This window comes from Aquarana catesbeiana, linkage group LG13 (genome assembly GCF_042186555.1).
Source record: "Aquarana catesbeiana isolate 2022-GZ linkage group LG13, ASM4218655v1, whole genome shotgun sequence".
Lineage (NCBI taxonomy): Eukaryota > Metazoa > Chordata > Amphibia > Anura > Ranidae > Aquarana > Aquarana catesbeiana.
In genome coordinates, this window is record NC_133336.1 from 235,981,593 (window position 1) to 235,995,830 (window position 14,238).

At 48.9% G+C, this 14,238-nt stretch overlaps 1 protein-coding gene across 1 annotated transcript in view; it reads right to left on the minus strand.

Moving 5' to 3' along the window:
* Nucleotides 1-2,163, minus strand: part of PEA15 (proliferation and apoptosis adaptor protein 15) — a 104,216-nt gene extending 102,053 nt beyond the window's left edge. Inside the window, exon 1 of the mRNA XM_073609546.1 lies at nt 1,778-2,163. The gene's annotated coding sequence lies outside the window, so the exon portion shown is untranslated. The remainder of the gene's footprint in view (nt 1-1,777) is intronic.
* Between the last annotated feature and the right edge of the window lie 12,075 nt (nt 2,164-14,238).

The following is a 14,238-nucleotide window of genomic DNA, read 5'->3' on the forward strand; positions in this document are numbered from 1 at the left end:
GGGTGGAACCGGCCCAACCGTACCAGTGATCTAATAAAATTTAATGGGAAAGATCCCCAAGAGCTGGAAGCTGGTCCAAATTTATCAAAATTGCAGATATCACCAGAACTGGGACCTGACCCACATGCCTGCCCATTTCCTATTTTTCTAGGGAAACCGGTCTGACTTTACCAGGACAGCCTCCTACAATGGGATGGTGGACTGGGTCCAACTGTACGAGTGACCTAATCAAATTTAAAAGAAAATGTCTCTGGAGTCGACCCAAACCTATAACAATCACTGGTAAATGTTCCAAAATTCCATACCTGACCCACATATCCGCCCGTTGCCTATTCCCCTAAAAGAACTGGTCCAGATTTGGCAGAACAGCCTACTACACTGGTATGGTGGTTCAATCATATGAGCAACCAGGTAAAAACTTGATAGGAAGCTTCTCACAGAACATGGAGCCGGTCCAAATTTATGACAATTTCTGATGGGACCAGCATAGGCATCTGACCCAACTGGTTGAACTTACCAAAACCATCTACTACAGCAGAACTTGCCAAAATTCCTGAGTATTCCCAGCTATTTAGCCAGAGCCTCCCCAAGCAACACTGATTTAGTGCATCCGCATACTGACCCATCCCATCCAACTGTTGCCTATTCCTCTAAAGAAATCAGCCCAAATTTGTCAGAACAGCCTACTACACCAGGATGGTGGACCCGGTCCAATCGTACATGTGACCTGGTCCAATTTAACATAAAGCTTTCTCCGATAACACGGAGCCAGTCCATATTGATAACAATTGCAGATAACACCTACACAGGCACCTGACCCAACACTTCCGACTGGAACCGGTCCAGATTTACCAAAAATTGCCTCCTACACCAGGACCAGCCCAACCCCCCCCTCCCAACTATTTATCTAGATCTGCCTTAAAGCAAAGTTGACTGAGCCCAACCACATCTTGACCCACCACATCCGACCGTTGCCTTATTCCTCCAGAGCAACCAGTCCAAAATTTACCAAAACCGCCTACCACACCGGTACCAGCCTGAATTTCCGAGAATTCTCAAATATTTATCTAGAGCTGCCTCCAAGCAAAGTCGACTGAGCGCATCCGCATCCTGATCCTCCACGTCCGACCGTTGCCTTATTCCTCTAAGTGCAACCGGTCCAAATCGACCAAAACCGCCTACTATTCCCGGGACCAGCCCCAATTTCCAAGCGTTCCCAACTACTTATCTAGAGCTGTCTCCAAGCAATGTTGACCGAGTACATCTGTCTCCCGATCCACCACGTCCGACCATTGCGTTATTCCTCTAAGAGCAACCGGTCCGAATTGACCAAAACTGCCTACTACACCCCCTGGGACCAGCCCCAATTTTCAAGAGTTCCAAAGTGTTTCTCTAGAGCTGCCCCCCCAAGCAATGTCGACTGATCGTATCCTCATCCTGATCCACCACGTCTGACCGTTGCCTTATTCCTCTAAGAGCAACCGGTCCGAATTGACCAAAAACCACCTACTACACCGGGACCAGCCCCAATTTCCAAGAGTTCCCAAGTGTTTCTCTAGAGCTGCCCCCAAGCAAAGTTGACTGAGCGCCTCCACAAGTTCACATGGGTTAAACTTGCCCTCTGTTGACAAGCCCCAGATGTTCAGGGCATGTAAAGGCGAGGGATGTTTTTTTTTTGCCTTCGCCGGTGCCGCCGGCATCGCTTCCTGCGGCCACTCCCAACCCTCCGTGCCCAATTCTGACCATCTTTTCAGTAGAAGACGTGCATCTTTCTTACCGTGTCCTCCTGCTTGAGTCCAAGGGGGGAAAAAGTCCGCTGGTATCTCAGAGGAAGGTGGCAAGTTGTCTTCTTCGGGCTTCAGCCGAGCGGTGGGGGCTTTCTCCCGGCTCTCCGAGGATGTCCAGAGGGGCGTTGGATCGGCTCGCCGTGCGCCTGTGTGACTCAGCTGGCTCGGTCCTGCTGCTTTCTCTGCTTGTCTGCTACAGAATTTCCCTTCCCTTCAGACAGAAGAGATTTCAGTGGAGGCTCACTCCACCCTTTTGTACTGAGTGATGTCAGAGTGTGCGTGTAGATGAGTCCTGTGTGTGAGAAGGGAGAGGGAGAGCGCCGGAGATAGGCTTTGTATTAATTGCCACACGCCCAGAATGAAAACGCTGCATCCACCGGGGCCAGCCAGCCGGGGGGGGGGGGGGGGGAGGCACGCCATTTGGGGGGGATTTAAAGGGAGGCGAGAAACACGGAAGAAGCCAATGCTAAGCTGTCCTTAGAAAAAAATAAAAAAGCCATTTGCCTGGCTGTTGTACTGATGGTTGTCAGCTTATAAGGTATAGGGAACCTCAATTATTGTGGCCCCTGATGTCCCCAAAGGGCCACATCTAAAATGTAGGGCTTCAGAAGGCTGTCATAGATTGAAGACTTCCTAGAGGAAACGGTCAGAGACTGAGGAGTGGGTGGAGGATGAAGTCATGCTAGGGACACGTTACACGAGACTGCGAGGGCCCCATTCACACCCAGCGTAGCGGGGATGCCCTTTTTTTTTTTTGCCCATTTTTCATGCATTTTCCCATCCCTGCATGCGGCAAATGCGTCGAAGAAGCCCCTGCACTGTTTTGGGCGTAGAGCTTCACGCGGTGTGTGTTTCGGTGTGTTTGTAGCGCCTTTGATGCGCATTTTGCTAAACGCAGAAGTGCACATCTGTTGGCCGCATTTGGGGGAGCCGTTAATAATGAATGGCACCGCAAGTATGACTTGTGCTTTTCATACATTTTTCACGCATTACTGTAACGCACGCGTGAACGTGCGTTCCTGGAACGTGCAGATGTGACTATAGCCTTAAGATCCCATTCACATTAGGCGATTCCAATTTGCAGCAAAATTCTTGACCAGGGTTTGGGCGCTATTATTCTTAATGGTACCCCAAATGCATGATGAGGGTTTGGGCGCTATTATTCTTAATGGTACCCCAAATGCTTGACGAAGGTTTGAGTGCCATTATTCTTAGGGCACCACAAATGCTTGACAAGGGTTTGGGCGCTATTATTCTTAATGGTACCCCAAATGCTTGACGAAGGTTTGGGTGCCATTATTCTTAGGGCACCACAAATGCTTGACCAGGGTTTGGGCGCTATTATTCTTAATGGCACCCCAAATGAATGATGAGGGTTTGGGCGCTATTATTCTTAGGGCACCACAAATGCTTGATGAGGGTTTGGGCGCTATTATTCTTAATTGTACCCCAAATGCTTGACGAAGGTTTGGGCACTATTATTCTTAGGGCACCACAAATGCTTGACCAGGGTTTGAGCGCTATTATTCTTAATGGCACCCCAAATGCATGATGAGGGTTTGGGCGCTATTATTCTTAGGGCACCACAAATGCGTGACAAATGTTTTGGAGCCATTATTCTTAATGGTACCCCAAATGCTTGACAAAGGTTTGGGCGCTACTATTCTTAGGGCACCACAAATGCTTGACAAGGGTTTGGGCGCTATTATTCTTAATGGTACCCCAAATGCTTGATGAGGGTTTGAACGCTATTATTCTTAATGGCACCCCAAATGCATGATGAGGGTTTGGGAGCTATTATTCTTAGGGCACCACAAATGCGTGACAAATGTTTTGGAGCCATTATTCTTAATGGTACCCCAAATGCTTGACAAAGGTTTGGGCACTATTATTCTTAGGGCACCACAAATGCTTGACAAGGGTTTGGGCGCTATTATTCTTAATGGCACCCCAAATGCTTCATGAGGGTTTGGATGCCATTATTCTTAACAGTATTCCAAATGCATGACGAGGGTTTGGCTGCCATTATTCTTCCTGGTACCAGATTTGGGTGCCATTATTCTTAATGACACCCCAAATGCATGACAAGGGTTTTGGTGCCATTATTCTTAATGTCACCCCAAATGCTTGACGAAGGTTTGGGTGCTATTATTCTTAGGGCACAACAAATGCTTGACAAGGGTTTGGGCGCTATTATTCTTAATGGTCCCCCAAATGCTTGACAAGGGTTTTTCTGTGCCATTATTCTTAACGGTACCCCTAATGCACGATGAGGGTTTGGGTGCTGTTATTCTAAATAGCACCCCAAATGTGTGACGAGGGTTTGGGTGCCATTATTCTTCCTGGTACCAGATTTGGGTGCCATTATTCTTAATGGTAGCCCAAATGCGTGACAAGGGTTTTGGTGACATTATTCCTAATGGTAGCCCAAATGCTTGATGAAGGTTTGGGTGCCCTTATTCTTAGGGCGCCCCAAATGCTTGACAAGGGTCAAGCGTGGCACCCCAAAGGAATATGGAGTTTGTATTTGTTGCCCTTTCCTCCTGCAAATGGCTGTCATGGCGGTCCTCTGGTTTCAGCGCTTTGAGTGACTCACTCTGAACAAACATAAGGAGTTCCCATATTCCTCTTGCTTTCCTGATCTATATACAGCGAATAAAGGACTGGAGTCAAACGATCGATATAACAGCCAGGCAACAAGCATTTTTCAGAACGGCTGCCACTGTCCTTCTTTATTGGCAAGTTTTAATTGAAGGAAGCTTGTGGGTAAAAAAAGGAATATGGAGATTGTCATTGGTGCCGTTTCCTTCCTGCAAACGGCTGTCATGCCGGTCCTCAGGATTCAGTCGTTCCTCTGAGTCATCCTGGACAAGTATGCAGATGAGGACTTCTGACTTTCCAGATCGGCACACTTCTCCAGAGCCAGCGGATTGGCATAGCAGCCAGGCATCTTGTGTTTTCAGAAGGTGGTCAGCAACGGGGGGCCCCCCCTGTATTTTTTTTATTTTTATTGTTTTAAACAAGAGGAAATGGCCAGCTCTGGTCTGGTCATGGTGATCCAGTGGCTTCGATACTTTCTGATGCCAATTTATTGGAAACAAGTTTGCAAATCTGACGTTCTGACCTCTCTGGCTGCACACTTGCCTCAGGTGGGGCGGAGTGCAGGAAAGGCGAGCACTGAAGCCAGGCAACCAGCATTTTCAGAAACAGCATTTTCATTTGTGCGCGTTCTTGCGCTATACAGCCTGATAATTTCAACGGACTACCCTACACACCACAAACACGGCAAAGTAGCGTTTGCCGCATTGAGGTTTTTTTGCATGTTTTTAATGACGTGTTTTGGCGCATTTGTTCCTTTTTGGGGTTGTGCATTTGGGGTGCCTTTAATAATAACTGGCACCTCAAAACGACGCGTTTCGTAAACCAGCGATTTTGTGCATGTTCACAAAGCGCTCAGGTGCGAATTGGGCCTTAAGGAGTGTCAACTGCCTGACACATTCCTGAACTCTGCCTGACCTCTGCATGCTGTCTTAAAGCTGAACTTTGGGGCACAAAACGTTCATTGAAATAAATCCCACTAAGGTTATAAATCCACTTTGTGTGCATTAAATGCCTTTACAAACCCAGATATTACATTGTAAAACTAGCAGTGACATCATCACTGCGCTGTGTGCAGCCTGTGCAGAGAGCAGAGCTGTGGGAGGGGCCCAGCAGGCAGAAAACTACAGGAGGGGGGCGGAGACAAGACTGGTCATCCTGCACAAGGAGAGAGAGCAGAGCTGTGGGAGGGGCCCAGCAGGCTCCACCCACTACAGAAAACTACAGGAGGGGGGCGGAGACAAGATCGGTCATCCTGCACAAGAAGGGAGAGCAGAGCCGTAGGAGGGGGCCCAGCAGGCTCCACCCACTACAGAAAACTAACAGAAGGGGGCGGAGACAAGAATGGTCACCCTACACAAGGAGAGAGAGCAGAACAGTGGGAAGGACCCAGCAGGCTCCACCCACTACAGAAAACTACAGGAGGAGGCGGAGACAAGACCAGTCATCCTGCACAAGGAAAGAGAGAAGAGAGCCGTGGGAGGGGCCCAGCAGGCTCCACCCACTAGAGAAAACTACAGGAGGGGGCGGAGACAAGACCAGTCACCCTGCACAAGAGAGAGAGCAGCAGTGAGCGGTCTTTATTACAGGAAGACAGATCTGGAAGAAATACACAAAGCACGCCAAGATCCAAGGAAAAATACACATGATGTATATATAAAGAAAATATTTCTTTATTCGGAGTTCAGCTTTAAAAAAACCTTTCCAAGCAACAGGATATGTAATATGACACTGTCAGAGCTCACGTGTATTTTTTTTTTTCTTTCCATCCGCTGTCTATTAGCTAGTATTTGCGGTCTTTGAGTTTTCTTCTGTGATTAGATAGCCCCCCCCTCGGGGTATGTGGTGTAACAGACGAGGACCCTCGCTGCAGCCCATATAAAATGTTTCCGGCTGTCTTTGAAGCGGCGTTGGGCTTTTTTTTTTATTAATAAATGTCATTAAACGGTCTTGTAGTGATGATTCAGAACATTAGTCAGCATGCACTTATCAGCAAGCGCCATTAGGATGATGCAAAGGAGATGCAAACTCATACACAAACTCATTTTATGGGTCAGGGCTCAGGCGGCCCCGTCGTCGCGTTGGCGCCACCTAAAGGAGCGAAGCGGGAGGGACGTTTCTATTTTTACACAGTGATCTTTCATATCTAGGCTATGCGAGTGAATTTTAATATGCCAAGTAATTCACAGTTATATGGAGCATAATGACAAGAAAGAGTTATGAGTCTATGGAAAAAAAAAAGGTCCAAGGGACAGGCGGATTGTGTGCAGCTGTTCGTTAAAGACCGATGAACGATCCATTTCTGCGACCCACTTCTAATCCTGCTTATATGGGCATTTTCGCTTGATGAGCAAGTTTTGTACCCCTAAATCCACTGATGTTTTCTCAATACTTGAGCCTTGAGACGTAAGAGAGACCTGCTAAGTCACAAGAGACTGCCATATTACAAGTGAGAGCTTCCATATTACAAGAGACTGACATAGAACAAGGAAAAGGCTGCTACGTCACAGGAGACTGCTATATCACAAGAGACTGCCATGTTACAAGAGACTGCCATGTTACAAGGGAGAGCTTCCATGTTACAAGAGACTGACATAGTACAAGGAAAAGGCTGCTACATCACAGGAGACTGCTATGTCACAAGAGACTGCCATGTTACAAGGGAGAGCTTCCATGTTACAAGAGACTGACATAGTACAAGGAAAAAGCTGCTACGTCACAGGAGACTGCTATGTCACAAGAGACTGCCATGTTACAAGGGAGAGCTTCCATGTCACAAGAGACTGAAGTAGTACAAGGAAAAAGCTGCTACGTCACAGGAGACTGCTATGTCACAAGAGACTGCCATGTTACAAGGGAAAGCTCCCACCTTACAAGAAACTGCCATTGTACAAGAAAAAAAGCTGCTATGCCACAATAGACTGCTATGTTACAAGTGAGCGCAGCCACCTTACAAGAGACTGCCATGTTACAGGGAAAAAAAGCTGCTATGTTACAAGAGACTGCTTAGTTACAAGGGAGAGCTCCCACATTACAAGAGACTGCCATGTTACAGGAAAAAAGCTGCTATATCACAAGAGACTGCTATATTACAAGTGAGCGCAGCCACCTTACAAGAGACTGCCGTGTTACAGAAAAAAAAGCTGCTATGTCTCAAGAGACTGCTTAGTTACAAATGAGAGATCCCACATTACAAGAGACTGCCATGTTACAAGTGAGAGATGACACCTTACAAGAGACTGCCATGTTACAAGTGAGAGATGACACCTTACAAGAGACTGCCATGTTACAGGAAAAGAAGCTGCTATGTTACAAGAGACTGCTATGTTACAAGAGACCGCCATGTTACAAGTGAGCGGAGCCACCTTTCAAGAGACCCCCATGTTGCAGGAAAAGGCTACTATGTCACAAGAGACTGCTATGTTACAAGAGAGTCACTTCATTATAAGGGACTGCCAAGTTACAAAAGAGACCTGCTACATCACAAGAGACTGCCGTGTTACAGGAAAAAAAAAACTGCTATGTTACAAGAGACTGCTTAGTTACGAGTGAGAGCTCCCACTTTTCAAGAGACTGCCATGTTACAAGTGAGAGACCCCCATGTTGCAGAAAAAGGCTGCTATGTCACAAGAGACTGCTATGTTACAAGGGAGAGTCACCTCATTATAAGGGACTGCCATATTACAAGGGAGAACTCCCACATTACAAGAGACTGCCATGTTACAAGTGAGAGCGGACACCTTACAAAAGACTGCCATGTTACAGGAAAATAAGCTGCTATGTTAAAAAAGACACGGCTATGTTATAAGAGACTGCTATGTTACAAGTGAGTGAAACAACCTTACAAGAGACCCCCCATGTTGCAGGAAAAGGCTGCTATGTCACAAGTAGGGATGAGCTTCGTGTTCGAGTCGAACCCATGTTCGACTCGAACATCGGCTGTTCGATCGTTCGCCGAATTGCGAACGTTATGGGCCGTTCGCGCTAAATTCGTGTGGCGCGTCACGGCCCATAATTCACTGCGGCATCGCAGTGCATTGCTGGCTGATGATTGGCCAAGCATGCACTATGACCCGCATGCTTGGCCAATCACAGCGCCGTCAGTAGAGAGAGCTGTAATTGGCCAAAGCCAGGGTGGCTTTGGCCAATTATGGCTCAGGGGATTTAGTACACACCCCACACTATATAAGGCCGCCTGCACGGCGGCCCTGTGTAGTGTGTGTTCCGGTGTGCTGAGAGATAGAGAGAGAGAGAGACAGTGTCATTTGATTTGAGTTAGATAGATTAGGCAGAACAGTCAGTCAGTTAGCTGCACTTACAGTGTATTGTGTATATATATGCATCCCAGGTGTTGCATATATATATATACACTGTATTCAGTTTAGCTAGATCCGTTCCTGTTATCTTCTATCTAGACTATTTACATTTAATGCAGTGCGTCCTGCTCACAGTGTTCAGCTAGATCCGTTCCTGCTATTTACATTTAGTGCAGTGCGTCCTGCTCACAGTGTTCAGCTAGATCCGTTCCTGTTATCTTCTAGACTATTTACATTTAGTGCAGTGCGTCCTGCTCACAGTGTTCAGCTAGATCCGTTCCTGCAATTTACATTTAGTGCAGTGCGTCCTGCTCACAGTGTTCAGCTAGATCCGTTCCTGCTATTTACATTTAGTGCAGTGCGTCCTGCTCACAGTGTTCAGCTAGATCCGTTCCTGCTATTTACATTTAGTGCAGTGCGTCCTGCTCACAGTGTTCAGCTAGATCCGTTCCTGTTATTTACATTTAGTGCAGTGCGTCCTGCTCACAGTGTTCAGCTAGATCCGTTCCTGCTATTTACATTTAGTGCAGTGCGTCCTGCTCACAGTGTTCAGCTAGATCCGTTCCTGCTATTTACATTTAGTGCAGTGCGTCCTGCTCACAGTGTTCAGCTAGATCCGTTCCTGCTATTTACATTTAGTGCAGTGCGTCCTGCTCACAGTGTTCAGCTAGATCCGTTCCTGTTATCTTCTAGACTATTTACATTTAGTGCAGTGCGTCCTGCTCACAGTGTTCAGCTAGATCCGTTCCTGCAATTTACATTTAGTGCAGTGCGTCCTGCTCACAGTGTTCAGCTAGATCCGTTCCTGCTATTTACATTTAGTGCAGTGCGTCCTGCTCACAGTGTTCAGCTAGATCCGTTCCTGCTATTTACATTTAGTGCAGTGCGTCCTGCTCACAGTGTTCAGCTAGATCCGTTCCTGTTATTTACATTTAGTGCAGTGCGTCCTGCTCACAGTGTTCAGCTAGATCCGTTCCTGCTATTTACATTTAGTGCAGTGCGTCCTGCTCACAGTGTTCAGCTAGATCCGTTCCTGCTATTTACATTTAGTGCAGTGCGTCCTGCTCACAGTGTTCAGCTAGATCCGTTCCTGTTATCTTCCTACTGACAGGCAGGCTTGTCTGGTTACAGTATATAAAGCTACCTGAAGAAAATTACAGGTGTTCTATTTGATCCTATTAGTACCACGGTCAGGCAGCTAGACTATTTACATTTAGTACAGCGCGTCCTGCTCACAGTGTACAGCTAGATCCGTTCCTGTTATCTTCCTACTGACAGGCAGGCTTGTCTGGTTACAGTATATAAAGCTACCTGAAGAAAATTACAGGTGTTCTATTTGATCCTATTAGTACCACGGTCAGGCAGCTAGACTATTTACATTTAGTACAGTGCGTCCTGCTCACAGTGTTCAGCTAGATCCGTTCCTGTTATCTTCCTACTGACAGGCAGGCTTGTCTGGTTACAGTATATAAAGCTACTTGAAGAAAATTACAGGTGTTCTATCCCAGCTTAGTGCAGCTACAGGCCATTAGTATGTCTGGAAGGCCAAGAAGGAGAGGCAGACAGTCACAAGCCAATAAGAGAGGGCAAGCAGGCTCTGTGTCTAGTACTGGTCGTGGAGACGGTGCATCCTCATCAGCACGTGGCCATGGGACACGCTTGGCCTTTTTTTCGGCAGCTGGCCGTGTTGAGCCGCAACATGCGGAAGACTTGGTCGAGTGGATGACCAAGCCGTCCTCATCCTCCTCATCCTCTCTCACCCATGCCCAGGGTGCTTTGTCTGGCAAAGCAGCGGCCTCTTCCCTCAGCTCAATGTCATCAGTGACTCCTTCCCTAGCTCCACCATGTCCTCATGAGGATTCCCTCGAACTGTTTGACCACAGTGTTGGGTACATGCTCCAGGAGGATGCCCAGCGTTTGGAAGGCTCTGATGACGATACTGAGCTCGATGAAGGCAGTAACATGAGCACGGACAGAGGGGGTGCCCAAGAAGGACAGCAATCTGGCAGTCATGCTCCCCCTGCTGCAGCATACTGCCAGGTTTGCTCCAGTGATGAGGAGGGAGGGGATGATGAGGTCACTGACTCAACGTGGGTGCCTGATAGGAGAGAGGAGGAGGAGGAGGAGGAGGAGGAGGCGGCGGCACATCACCAACGAGGCAGGATGCCCTCCAGGGGCCAGCCTAAGAGCAGCACATTGACTGCATCACACCCCAAAGCTCCACATGTGCAGGGCGCTGCAGTCTCTGCGCGTTATTCAAAAAGTTCTTTGGTGTGGGCCTTTTTTGAGACGAGTGCATCAGATCGCACCGCTGCTATTTGCAACATATGTCTCAAGCGTATCTCGCGTGGCCAAAACATCTCCCGCTTGGGTACCACATGCTTGACCAGACATATGTTGACCTGCCATGCAGTTCGTTGGCAAGCGTATCTAAAAGACCCACACCAAAGAACAAAGAGGATCTCTCCTTGCTCCTCATCAGCTGAGATTTCCAACCCCACTAGACCTTCAGTCCTCTCTGAGACCTGCAGTGAGAGGAATGAAGGTGTAGAATTAGGTGTGTCACAGCCAAGTACTTGTGGGCAATCTGCTTTTGGTACACCGACGTCAGATTGTACCAGGCAAATTTCCCTGCCCCAGCTGCTGCACCGCCGAAAGAAGTTTGCTCCCAGCCATCCACATGCCCAGCGGTTGAATGCTAGCTTGGCAAAATTGCTAGCACTTCAACTGCTGCCTTTTCAGTTGGTAGACTCTGCCCCCTTCCGTGAGTTTGTGGAATGTGCGGTTCCTCAGTGGCAGGTACCCAAACGCCACTTTTTCTCACGGAAGGCGATTCCGGCTCTCTACCGGCATGTGGAAGGCAATGTCCATGCCTCGCTGGACAGGGCGGTCAGCGGTAAGGTGCATATTACCGCTGACTCATGGTCCAGCAGGCATGGACAGGGATGTTACCTAAGTTTCACGGCGCATTGGGTGACTCTGCTGGCAGCTGGGAAGGATGCAGGACAAGGTGCAGTAGTGTTGGAGGTTGTTCCGCCACCACGCCTCCAAAATGCTGATTGTGACACACCTCTCTCCTCCACCCCCTCCTCTTCTTCTTCCTCTATGGCCTCTTCCTCGGAACCAGCGGTGCTCCGTAGGCGTTCAAGGGGCTACGCAAGTACGCAGGCCAAAAGATGCCATGCGGTGCTTGAGCTGGTGTGCTTGGGGGACAGGAGCCACACTGGGGCAGAGGTTTTGTCAGCTCTGCAGGGGCAGGTTCAGAGGTGGTTGACGCCACGCCAACTTAAGGCAGGAATGGTGGTTTGCGACAATGGCACCAACCTCCTCTCTGCCCTCCGACAGGGACAAATGACCCATGTGCCCTGTTTGGCTCACGTCCTTAACTTGGTGGTGCAGCGGTTCTTGGGCAGGTACCCGGGCTTACAGGATGTCCTGAGGCAGGCCAGGAAAGTCTGTGTGCATTTCCGCCGGTCATATAATGCCAGTGCTCGGCTGACGGACCTCCAAAAGGAGTTTAACCTGCCCAAGAACCGCCTAATCTGTGACATGCCCACCAGGTGGAACTCAACGTTGGCCATGCTGCAGCGGCTGCACACGCAGCAGAGGGCCATCAATGAGTACCTGTGCGACTATGGCACCAGGACAGGGTCAGGGGAGCTTGGTTTTTTTTCCCCACGCCAGTGGGCCATGATCAGGGATGCATGCACTGTCCTGTCACCATTCGAGGAGGCCACGAGGATGGTGAGCAGTGACAGTGCATGCATCAGTGACACTGTCCCCCTTGTCCACCTGTTGGAGCACACGCTGCGTGGAATAATGGACAGGGCACTTGAGGCAGAACAGAGGCAGGAAGAGGAGGACTTCCTTAGCTCTCAAGGCCCCCTTTATCCAGACAGTGTTCCTGCGTGCCCGCCGATCACACAGGAAGAGGACGAGGAGGAAGAGGAGGAGGAGGAAGATTGTGTCAGTATGGAGGTGGAGCCTGGCACTCAGCATCAGCAGCAGTCTTTAAGGGATCAGTCCCAAGAAACACATGGACTTGTACGTGGCTGGGAGGAGGTGGCTGCGGACCATGTCGTTCTTAGTGACCCAGAGGACTCCGGACCGAATGCCTCAGCAAACCTACGCTGCATGGCCTCCCTGATCCTGCAAAGCCTGCGTAAGGATCCTCGTATTCGTGGTATCAAGGAGAAGGACCAATACTGGCTGGCAACCCTCCTTGATCCACGTTACAAGGGTAAGGTTGCGGACCTTATCTTGCCATCGCAGAGGGAGCAGAGGATGAAACATCTTCGGGAGGCCTTGCAGAAAGGTCTGTGCAACGCGTTCCCAGAGACTGGGAGGTTACAAACTCCTGTTTCTGGACAACGTGTTGCTGAGGCTTCGGTCAGTCAAAGAAGGAGCGGTGGAGAAGGTGGCCGTCTGACCGATGCGTTCAGACAATTTTTTGGTCCGCAGCCCCAAGGTATGATCGGTTCCAGCAACCATCGCCAGCGTCTGTTTTATATGGTGCAGGAATACCTAGGGGCAAGATCAGACTTGGACACCTTTCCCACCGAAAATCCTCTGGGTTACTGGGTCTTGAGGATGGATCACTGGCCAGAGCTTGCACAGTATGCAATTGAGCTACTGGCCTGTCCTGCATCCAGCGTTCTTTCGGAACGCACATTCAGTGCTGCTGGAGGCGTGGTAACCGATCACAGGGTGCGTCTGTCCACCGACTCGGTCGATCGGCTGACCTTCATAAAAATGAATGAGTCTTGGATCACCACCAGCTACCAAGCACCTGATGCTGATGTAACCGAATAATTTTTTTTGAAATCTCAGATCCCTTCAAAGACTGCCTATGCTGATGCTGAGTGACTATCCCTGAGTAATTATCCTCTTCCTCCTCAATCATCACGCTGATAGCTTGTAAGAACATTTTTGGTTCTGGGCGCCACCACCAGTGCCTAAGGCACAATTTTTCAGCCCCTGTTTAACAGGGGCGTGTAATTACAATTTTTGATGTAATACTTTGCAGCAGGGCTCGTTCCTGCATTCCAACTAGAGTGTCTGTGAGGGGTTGCAGTGTTGTGGCACCAGCACCAGTGCCTAAGGCCCAATTTTTCTGCCCCTGTCTAACAGGGGCGTGTAATTACAATTTTTGATGCAATACTTTGCAGCAGGGCTCGTTCCTGCGTTCCAACTAGAGTGTCTGTGAGGGGTTGCAGTGTTGTGGCACCAGCACCAGTGCCTAAGGCCCAATTTTTCTGCCCCTGTCTAACAGGGGCGTGTAATTACAATTTTTGAAGCAATACTTTGCAGCAGGGCTCGTTCCTGCGTTCCAACTAGAGTGTCTGTGAGGGGTTGCAGTGTTGTGGCACCAGCACCAGTGCCTAAGGCCCAATTTTTCTGCCCCTGTCTAACAGGGGCGTGTAATTACAATTTTTGAAGCAATACTTTGCAGCAGGGCTCATTCCTGCGTTCCAACTAGAGTGTCTGTGAGGGGTTGCAGTGTTGTGGCACCAGCACCAGTGCCTAAGGCCTAATTT